At 37.5% G+C, this 9,438-nt stretch overlaps 1 protein-coding gene across 2 annotated transcripts in view; it reads right to left on the bottom strand.

The window, feature by feature from the left end:
• The window catches only part of cdc42ep1a (CDC42 effector protein (Rho GTPase binding) 1a), a 25,586-nt gene extending 16,806 nt beyond the window's left edge, over positions 1-8,780 (bottom strand). The window contains exons 1-2 of one of the 2 annotated variants that reach the window (XM_014028357.1): positions 8,672-8,780; positions 3,297-3,402 (exon numbers count right to left, since the gene is read on the bottom strand). The gene's annotated coding sequence lies outside the window, so the exon portion shown is untranslated. The remainder of the gene's footprint in view (positions 1-3,296; positions 3,403-8,671) is intronic. The other variant, XM_014028363.1, reaches the window with a different exon arrangement.
• Positions 8,781-9,438: the final 658 nt, after the last annotated feature.

Genomic DNA, 9,438 nt, shown 5'->3' with positions numbered 1-9,438 from the left:
TATTTTCAGTTACAGGCTGAGTCATTTCTACCTTCTCCTCTCTGTCAACGCTCTCTGGTTTCATTTAAAAGAGTCGATCATCAGATATTGTCCAAMATTAACCTTCAGGGTGGATATAGCTCGCTAGCAGCCTCACACCGAGGGCCTAGTTGATGTCATCATTTACCCAGAATGCTTTGCATGTAAATACAATGGCCCTGTCCGTGTAATATATTTTTTAACTTTTAGTTTAAAAATTATAAAAACTGAACATCCTACAGTATTTTTACAGTCTTTATTTTACAGTTAAAATATATGTTTATCATATAAAGTCTAATATTACAACTAATTGGGGATCCCTTTAAATTATTCAGTAATATTTAGAACATATTGACTCATGACATCAGTTGGTATATTAATGTTAGTGATTCAGAAAAATTTGTCACTAATAGTTAACTCTGTTTTGCAATAATTAAAGTAATCTAGGRTGGAGAGAGTGACAACTCCTGGTCTAATAGTGTATTGGACTTGTACCGCTAAATAAAAATAATAATCAATGTACGTAATTCAGGTTCAGATAGTTATAACCCTTAATAGCAAAACATTGGTCTTCTTGGCTAAATTTGTGTTTTATAAACCAACTTTCTGTGGTTTAATGCCATGCTGACAGCACCTACAGACATATCATCTACCAAGATACCCAGGAAATACAAAACAAACCAATGAAAGGTCTGGAACAAACGACAGAACGAAGAGAAGGCTGTCTTTCTGCTGTGACATGATGTGATGATGACCAATCAAGATGGCAGCACAGATTCTGGCCTCGTTAGCACAGATAGTGGTTGGCCACTTGTGTAATTCTGTTTTAGTGTCAAGGCTTTGTCACAAAACAATTTCAAGCCACAGGTTGAAGTCAACCTACAGCTTTTACTCTTCTGAGCCATCAAGGGAGGCAGTAACTGAAATATCAGGATGAGCCAGTATTGTAGCTCAAAAGGGTAATGTAGTGATGATGGGTGGTTTGATTTCATAATACCAGTTTTATTTTTTAAATCTCACATGGTTGCAGGATYTGGATAGCTCAATTACTGATTTCTTGATAGCTTATAGAAAGGCATGTCTTTGCTGCCATYTCACAAGACAGTTTGTGAAAAGACCTGACAAAGCGCAGTAACTAATCTATATCCCCATTTTCTTAAATAGCGTTGGGATTTTACCAGGTCACGATTTATTCTTTTCTTTTTCAAACCATGTCAAATACAAAATTAGCTAATAATAGCCTTAGTTTAGTCTCTTAACTCTGTAATGGAGCCAGATGATTTGTTATATCTTTTCTTTTCCAAAAGACTAATTGCTTTTCAGGAATTATATTTTGATGTCATATAAAAGCTCTAAACACACCTCTGTTTTTTAAAGTTTTCTGCAGCAGTAGCTAAGCATCTGCAGGCCTCCCACACACGTAAAGCCTCGTCTGGCTTCATTAATGACCTTCTATGGTTTACAACATAAAGATTGCATCAGGTCTGAGGCAACCCTTCTAATTTGCTGCTGGCCGCAGTCCCAGGCTCCACGCTCCACTTCCCCTGGCTGCCGTTTTAAGAGGGGCATTCTGGGAGCAGAGAGGGGTGGGGGGGAATTATGCCCACATACCAACACAAAGCAGGGCCATACTGAGGCTCACAAAGAGCCACATGAAGCAGCTATACTGAGGTGTGACCTCCAGTTTGAGTCAACATCAGTCCAGAGGGTTTTTCTCATGAAGTGAGGTAAAGCAARAGGTAAAAACACTGCAGTGATTGTTGAAACAGACATACTGATATCAACAACTTGTTGTTCCCAGTTCAGGGGTGTTCTTTCTGGTTTTGCATGTTTTGAAACTAGAACCTCTGGCTACCTTCACACTCTAGCAGGTATAAGTGGGCTAGTTAAGCCATCCCGGGTCTTTACAATTAAAATCTTAATAAACCTACTAAACACAAATTAAAAATATTGCGTCACATTTTGTGAAATCTACATCAAACATGGTGCCAAGCAGTCTCAAGAAAATCCCAGAGTCTTTCCAAACTGACTGTTCACAGCCCCGTTCGAGGTWCAGAATGATTGACAGATGTCAGTTTGCTGCTCATTGGGGCCAACTTTTTTCAAAAACTGAAGTGATGAGATTGGAGGTGGATGGACCTAAAGATATTCAAATACAGCTAAATGTAAAGCTGCAAAACCTGTTTTTCTGTGACATGGTTTCAGCGAAAGGACTGGCTACAGCAAGTGTAGCTAAGCAAGTTTAACCTTTAAAGAAAGGGAATTAAATACTGGACAACTGTCAGATTTTGTATTAGCTTGGTTCTTGGTGGTGGTTTGCTTTACAGTTGTCTGAAAAAGTTTACAGCAGGTTTTCTTTACTTCAAATTGGATGCTTCTGGTGTTGGAATCCAATCTGCAGCATTTTATTATATTCTATTATCTGTTAGCCCACACTACAAATATTACCACCAGCAACCACTGAATATTACTGATACCTACATCATAGTTTCKAGCTTGGAACTCCACTAAACTTCAACTACAGAGCAGAAGTCCAGTTGCTTCATCTTTTTTTTTTTTTTTACTTTTCAGATTTCTCATTTCCTGGATGATTGAGAGAGATTACACAAACAAATACTAATGTTGGTATACTAACTAGTTGGATCGATGCTAGCATGATAGCATAGTCTCTACTTATTTGCTCCCATCCCAGAATTAAAACCCTGCACAGAGCAGGCAGGAAGCAAAAAAATAAATAAATAAATAAATAAAAAACCACTGGATGAAACAAACACAGCAGATAATAATTGAGTCAGCTCTGATCCACACATGTAACATGTAGCAGTCACATTTACTCGTGTAAACACAATGTGCTGCATGTGATGTCTACTTCTGTGCGTGCAAGTGGCTTCAGGACGGTGGTATTTAAATTATAACAACAAAAAGATATTTCTGATTACTCCGACTTTGAACAGAAAGCTCTAAACTTGTTTATTTGGATGTAACMTCATTGAAAGACGTTTAACCACAACACAGCAGGGGTCACTCTGTGTGGTTCCTCTTATGTATCGTAAATAAGCTCATTTGATCTAAATATCCCCTCCATCCTTCCTAAGGAACATTTTGTACTMGCTGTTTTCTGAGTTACTTTTTTAAGGTGTCAGATAGAATTTCCTGAAGATTACATCAAAAACAGCAAAACARGCTGAATGCTGACAAATGATATGTTTAATGCTTTTAATCCTTGCAGCAACTTGCCTTTGTCTTAGATTTTAGAAGAGTAGGAGATGTGCACATACCCCGGATTAACTCTTAATCCTTCATCTTCCCCATCATCCCTGGCAGGGTGCTGATACCAACGCAAAAGCTCCCAGCTCTGTTCTCTTTAGTCACAGGTTCAGTTTTCTGTCAGAGGGTGAAAAATAAAATTAAATTAGCTCAAAAGCATGACTGACAGTTTATAGGACAGAGTTTATGGGAAAGGTGGCAGGTGGAGCAGAAAGAGATCAAAAATATGAGATAACATTATTTTGTCAAGCTGTAAAGTTTTCAGTCAATAACAAGCTTCAAGCCGTTAAACTGTAGCTCTAACTCCTTAAGTAAAATGAAGTATTCAGTGAAAACAAGTTCAAAGGTTTTCGTGTTTTTCTTGATTCCACGWATGTTCATAAAATTATTACATTCTGATGTGTGATTATTTGTTTTTAGCTTTCTTAAAACAAATTAATTCATTTCCCTACCTAAATGCCCCCGTCTAGAGATGCTCTGATCCAGTTTTATTCTTTATTATTCACTGGATTTTGTTGCATTCATGCTTCAGACTTAATGTCCCATCGTTCCAGTTCTGCCCTGAAGTGGTTTTCTTCGATAGAAACCAGAGCGACCACAAGAGTGTYTTGTGTTGAATGGATCAAGCGCACAAACACATTCCTGAACAGAACATCAGTTGTTGGACTCTCGCCTCTCGATTATGACCATCAAACTTACTTTTTTTCCTTCACTGATTGAAACCATTTGGGTTTGAATATATTCCTTTCTTATTTCCTGTCAGTTCCCATTTTTCTATTATTTTTCTTAATTTGGATTTTTTTATACCCTTTATTTTTTTCATGTTTACCCACTTTTTAATTTTCTCCTCTCTTTTCACTCGTTTTTCAGTAAAACGAATTAAAAGTAATATTTTGTTGCAGGTTTTTCCTCTTCCCTCCAGCTCTCACGTCCTTTACTGACAAATCCAGCTAACCAGGTGAACAAACACACATGATAAGACCACATTTTTCAGGGTCACCCTTTGACTTTTAATTATATTCCTACTTTTACCAGCCACACTCAGACTGAATCCAAGTGAAACACCGCTAGACTTCCTCCTCCTCCTCAGCCAAGAAAACATTTTCATGCTTCAGAAAATATCCACATGGGCTACAAAGATCTGCTTCCTGTGTCTGCTGGAACGGTTTGGACCTCGTAACTGTGTGCACAAACTTCTTTTTGTTCTCATCGTACTGATTTCCTCATTCTCTGTTATTCCCTTCAGCACAGTTTTAAAAAAGCAATGTTTAGCTTAGACTGTCAATGTCGAGAAAATATTTAATCGGTTGTACTATTTAGGCTCATCTCAAAAACAAACTGGCAGCTTCTCCACCAGGGCATGYCAAAGGTACAAGCTTTACACAATTTTGCCCTAAATTTGTCTTTTATTGTTGTCAAATATCAACTAAAATGTAGACTTTTACTCCKTGTAATTTTGTTAAAATGTTAACAGAACAATCCTATATCCTTCTTGTTATGTTAAATTCACACACAAACACGCATGTGTGTGTGAATGGAACTGATTTACTAAGATCCCAAATAACAAGTGCTAAATTGCTGTGCAAACTAAAAAAATTGCATGTGCTATTAGTGGGCATGGTGGAGCTACGGTACTAAGTTTCAAATGATAACAGGTGCAAAAGTGGTTCGAACCGCCCTATTGAAATGAGGATTTTGCGTGTGCAGCATGATGTCTCAGTGACAACCTGTCAGACGTTTACCTGTAAACTGAACTTCAGAAATCAGTAAATTTCACAAAAAGCTCTGTAGTACTTTCACTTGACACAACAGGACGCAGGTTGTTAGGGTGAGAGTGGGGGGAACAGGTAACGTCATCCGAGGCAGAGCAGGTACATTGACTGCAGCCAGTGTGCACATGCCTTGCAAATGTGCTAAATATAGATGCAAAAGCAGCAAAAGTTCGTTTCAGGTATGATAAGTCACATGCTGAAAGGAATTTGCATATCCTCCTCCCAGAGTTTTGTACATTCTGATAAATGGAGCTGGGCGCTAAAGCGATTTGATTTGATTGATTTGATTTATTGATTCAACAGGAAAAGATTATTAAAAATCAAGCCTGACTCAGCATAATTGCTGTCTTACAGCAGGTTCCTGTTCTGCAGCACATAAAACACTCAGAATTACAGCATCACAATCACATCATTATACACCATAGACACAAAGACAAACAAGCATACCAAATTTCAAAAAGGCAGCATTTGCAAAATAGGACGTCTAAATATGAGCACAACAAAAAAGTGTCCAGCAGATGGCAGACAAGATTCTTCTTAAAGGGCTGTAGTTTTGAAATGGACTTTATGTTTTGAGGAATGTCATTCCATGCTTTAGTATAAACATAGAAGAAAGCCCTCTGGCCGTAACAGTTTTTAAAAGTTGGTAATATCAGTTGTCCTTTTGTAACAGATCTAGTTGAATGACCACTTCCAGAATTTGATTTGGGCAACAATGCACAGAGAGTTCCATAATTGGCACCTTGGAAGATCTGAAAATATAATTAATACCACTATACAAAACATAATTCTGAAAAGTCAAGGCATCAGACAATGAAAGAACTGTACAGTGATGAGTCCAACCAGGAAGTTTTTTTTATGAATTTTGTAGGCCCTGCTGTAGAGCCTAACTATGGGTTCTAAGATTTCATTTGTTGTAAGAGACCAAACAGGTAAACAGTACGACATGGTTGAGAGTATAATGGCATGAAAATAGATATTTGAAACAGAAGATGTCAGATTGGATCTAATTTTTGAATAAACGTTTAATTTCTGTTTCAACTTAGTGGTTAAGACTTGTACATGATCACGATAAGTCAAATGAGAATCCAAAGTAATTCCAAGATATTTGTAGGTAGTGACAATATCAAGGGGTTTGTTTAAAAAAGTGAGTTGATTTGTTATATTGAAATGTCTCCTGGGTGAGGAAAAATATATAAACACAGTTTTTTAACATTAATTGACAAAAGATTATCTTGAAGCCAACCATGAAATGTCTGTAGATCTGCTTGTAACTGACTATTAATAGATTCAATATTGAAATCAGACAAAAAAAAAGAACAGTATCATCAGCATACATTAAGATATTTGAATACTTCAATATTTTTGGAAGGTCATTTATGTATAATAGGAAAAACAATGGGCCCAGTATGCTACCCTGCGGAACTCCCACGGAACAGGGCAGAGACCCGGACACAGAGCTTCCATGTTTCACAACCTGACACCTATCAGTCAAATAAGAGGAAAACATTTGTATTGCAGATGATGAAAGTTGAAAAGAAATGAACTTTTGTAAAGGATTTGTCGTGTTCAGACTGTCATAAAAAATACGATGGGGCAAAATAATCAGATTTTGGTCGTATTTGCCTGCAGTGTGAACGTAGCCTTAGAGCAGGGATTTTAAACATCACTTTGCGAGCAGTGCATAGCTGTTGAGTAAAAACAAATACAACAGCCAGATTCAAAGTTCACACTGTTGTCTGCTTCATGGGACACCTAAAGGAGAGGATCTCCTTCTAAGGGATGAAAGGACTCTGTTTTTGATTTAAATTTCTGCAGTTGCTGATGGCATCAAGTGCTCTGATAGGCACATAGATCATGTGTCATTAGTGTAAATCATYTGAAGAGGTTGTAAAGGAAACACATTACAAACATGTGTTAACCATCTGCTGCTGCTGGAGACGAAGCAGGATCAAAGGATCCATCAGGGGAGCTTACAGAACCCAAGGAAGACCTGAATGAGAACTTTTTATTGGATTTAATGTTGCCACTGAAGCACAGGGGGGTGGAGTTATTGATTAACTACTGTTTTTTTCCTGACTGGTTTCAGCAAATGTTCTGTGTGTGTGTGTGTGTGTGTGTGTGTGTGTGTGTGTGTGTGTGTGTGTGTGTGTGTGTGTGTGTGTGTGTGTGTGTGTTTGGCTCAGCAGCAAGTTGTGGGGGTCAGAGGGTCACTGCCCCCAACTTGTAATAACCCCAACACCCCTGCCCTTGTTTCCATAATTAAAAACCCCTTCAAATACCAGCTCCGAGGTGTCAAGTTCCACTGAATCATTTTGTGTGACGTCGTTTTTATTTATCCACTGGAGGAAAATTGATGGGTTACGTTGCGTAACTTCTGTAATTACAAGGCTGGGCGCTAAAAATCAAAGCGCTGCCGGATTTATGTTGACCAAGCTTGGAGTGTGGAAATAAAAAAAGACATGCGTCTGCTACTGCTGGATAATATAACCATTACAGCTGAGCTTCAGGCACTTTTAGTTCTACGGTTTATCTGAAACTAAAGCTAAAACAGAAGCTAAAAAACTAGAGACAATGCAGCGTGAACGCTGAGAGCTGAATGACTGCAGAAACTTTACTGGAGAAGCTGAAGCTTAGTTTTTAGAACTAAAATAGACAACATTAGCTAAAAGGATCAAGCCAAAAGTAGCAAATATTTAGCTAAAAACAAAAGCAAAACAACAAGCTACAAGATAAAAAGACTAGCTAATAGAGAAAAGCAACAAAACAATAACTAAAGCCAGCTCATTACCAGGTTAAAAAGATGATAAAATCATTGCTAAAAAGTTAAAAGTAGCACAAGGTGATTACAATTTGTAAAACAATTACCTTACAGTAAAATAATAGCCTACAAAAGGGCAGACAGTAACAAAACATTAGCTAAAAGATAAAAATAGCAAAGTAATGCTAAACTTTGCAAAAAATATAGACAATAAAAATGAATGACTAAAAAATCAATGTATAGAAAGACAAAAATAAGTCAAGCAGCTAAAGAAGTTTTCAAAGTAAAGGAACTGAGAGGATTTCAGTTTATATTCATGGAGACATTTTAAAATATACATTTCGAAAAATTCATTAAATCATTCCACCAGACTTTTAGATTTTCAAAAAAAAAAAGATACATAAGTTAAAAGTTCTGTTGCACCCATCTCCTGAATGAGCTGAACATTTTGATATAGAATAGGCCAATTGCTAAATTAGTACAAACTATACAGAAGTAGTTAGACTGAAACAAACAAACAAACAAACAAACAAACAAACAAACAAACAAACAAACAAACAAGTACACCTCAATGGGAAAACAATATTTTGTAAATGCTGAAATAGCATTCATCCAGTCAATCCTTAATAATAGTAGTTACATTATAATATAAGCAAGAACTCTTTTCAAAATCTGTCCCAGGTTTAAAATACAGAGAAAACTAAACTATAGAAATAAAACAGTGAGTAGCCTGTCCTCAGACAGTGTTGAAATTAAAGCATTAAATATTTGTAGCTTCTTAGCAGGAAATCAGAACAGTCCTGGTTTTCTCACATCAAGTCAGGATTAAGTTAACAAAACTGCAGAAGCTCACCTCAGGATAAAACCCAAACAAAGAACCAGCAGCTGGTGGTCTCCAGGGGTTCTCATGTGGGATCAGGTCCGGGTGGTCCGAGCAGCGGCGGGCAGCGGGCGGACTGTCCCACACAGTCCCTCTGAGCCCGGAGCACCGAGCGAAGGGAAGGGGGCGGGGCCAGGCTGCCCCCCCCCCCCACCCCACCGGCTTCATAACTCACCGTGATGTCACCTTTTAACAAACAACAGCGTCTGGATCCAAAGGACAAGTTATTCCGCTGTGGTTTTAAAGCTAAAAATACAGAGGTCTGTAAAAATACCAGTTTGTTGCCTTGTAAGGGTAAAAATCAAATTAAAACTAATCTAAASGTGGGTTGGTACTCTAAACTCAATCATATTCTTGAGAAAATAGTTGCCAATAAACTATGTGAACATCTGGATAGAAATAATCTCTATGAGGAGTTTCAGTCAGGGTTTAGAGCTCATCATAGCACAGAAACAGCACTGGTTAAAGTTACTAATGATATTCTCACATTGACTTGAACTTGATATTGGGATTACAGGAACAGCTCTAAAATGGTTTGAGTCTTATTTAACTGATAGATTTCAGTTTGTTAATATTAATAATGAATCTTCTTCTTACACCAGAGTTAGTCATGGAGTTCCTCGGGGTTCAGTGCTTCAACCAATCTTCTTCACTTTATACTGTATATGCTTCAATTAGGTAAAGTTATTAAACAGCATGGTATAAATTTCCATTGTTATGCTGATGATACTCAGTTATAT

This window comes from Austrofundulus limnaeus, unplaced genomic scaffold (assembly GCF_001266775.1).
Source record: "Austrofundulus limnaeus strain Quisiro unplaced genomic scaffold, Austrofundulus_limnaeus-1.0 Scaffold5, whole genome shotgun sequence".
Lineage (NCBI taxonomy): Eukaryota > Metazoa > Chordata > Actinopteri > Cyprinodontiformes > Rivulidae > Austrofundulus > Austrofundulus limnaeus.
Note: the sequence above shows the minus strand (reverse complement) of the source record. Positions and strands in the feature narration are given on the sequence as shown.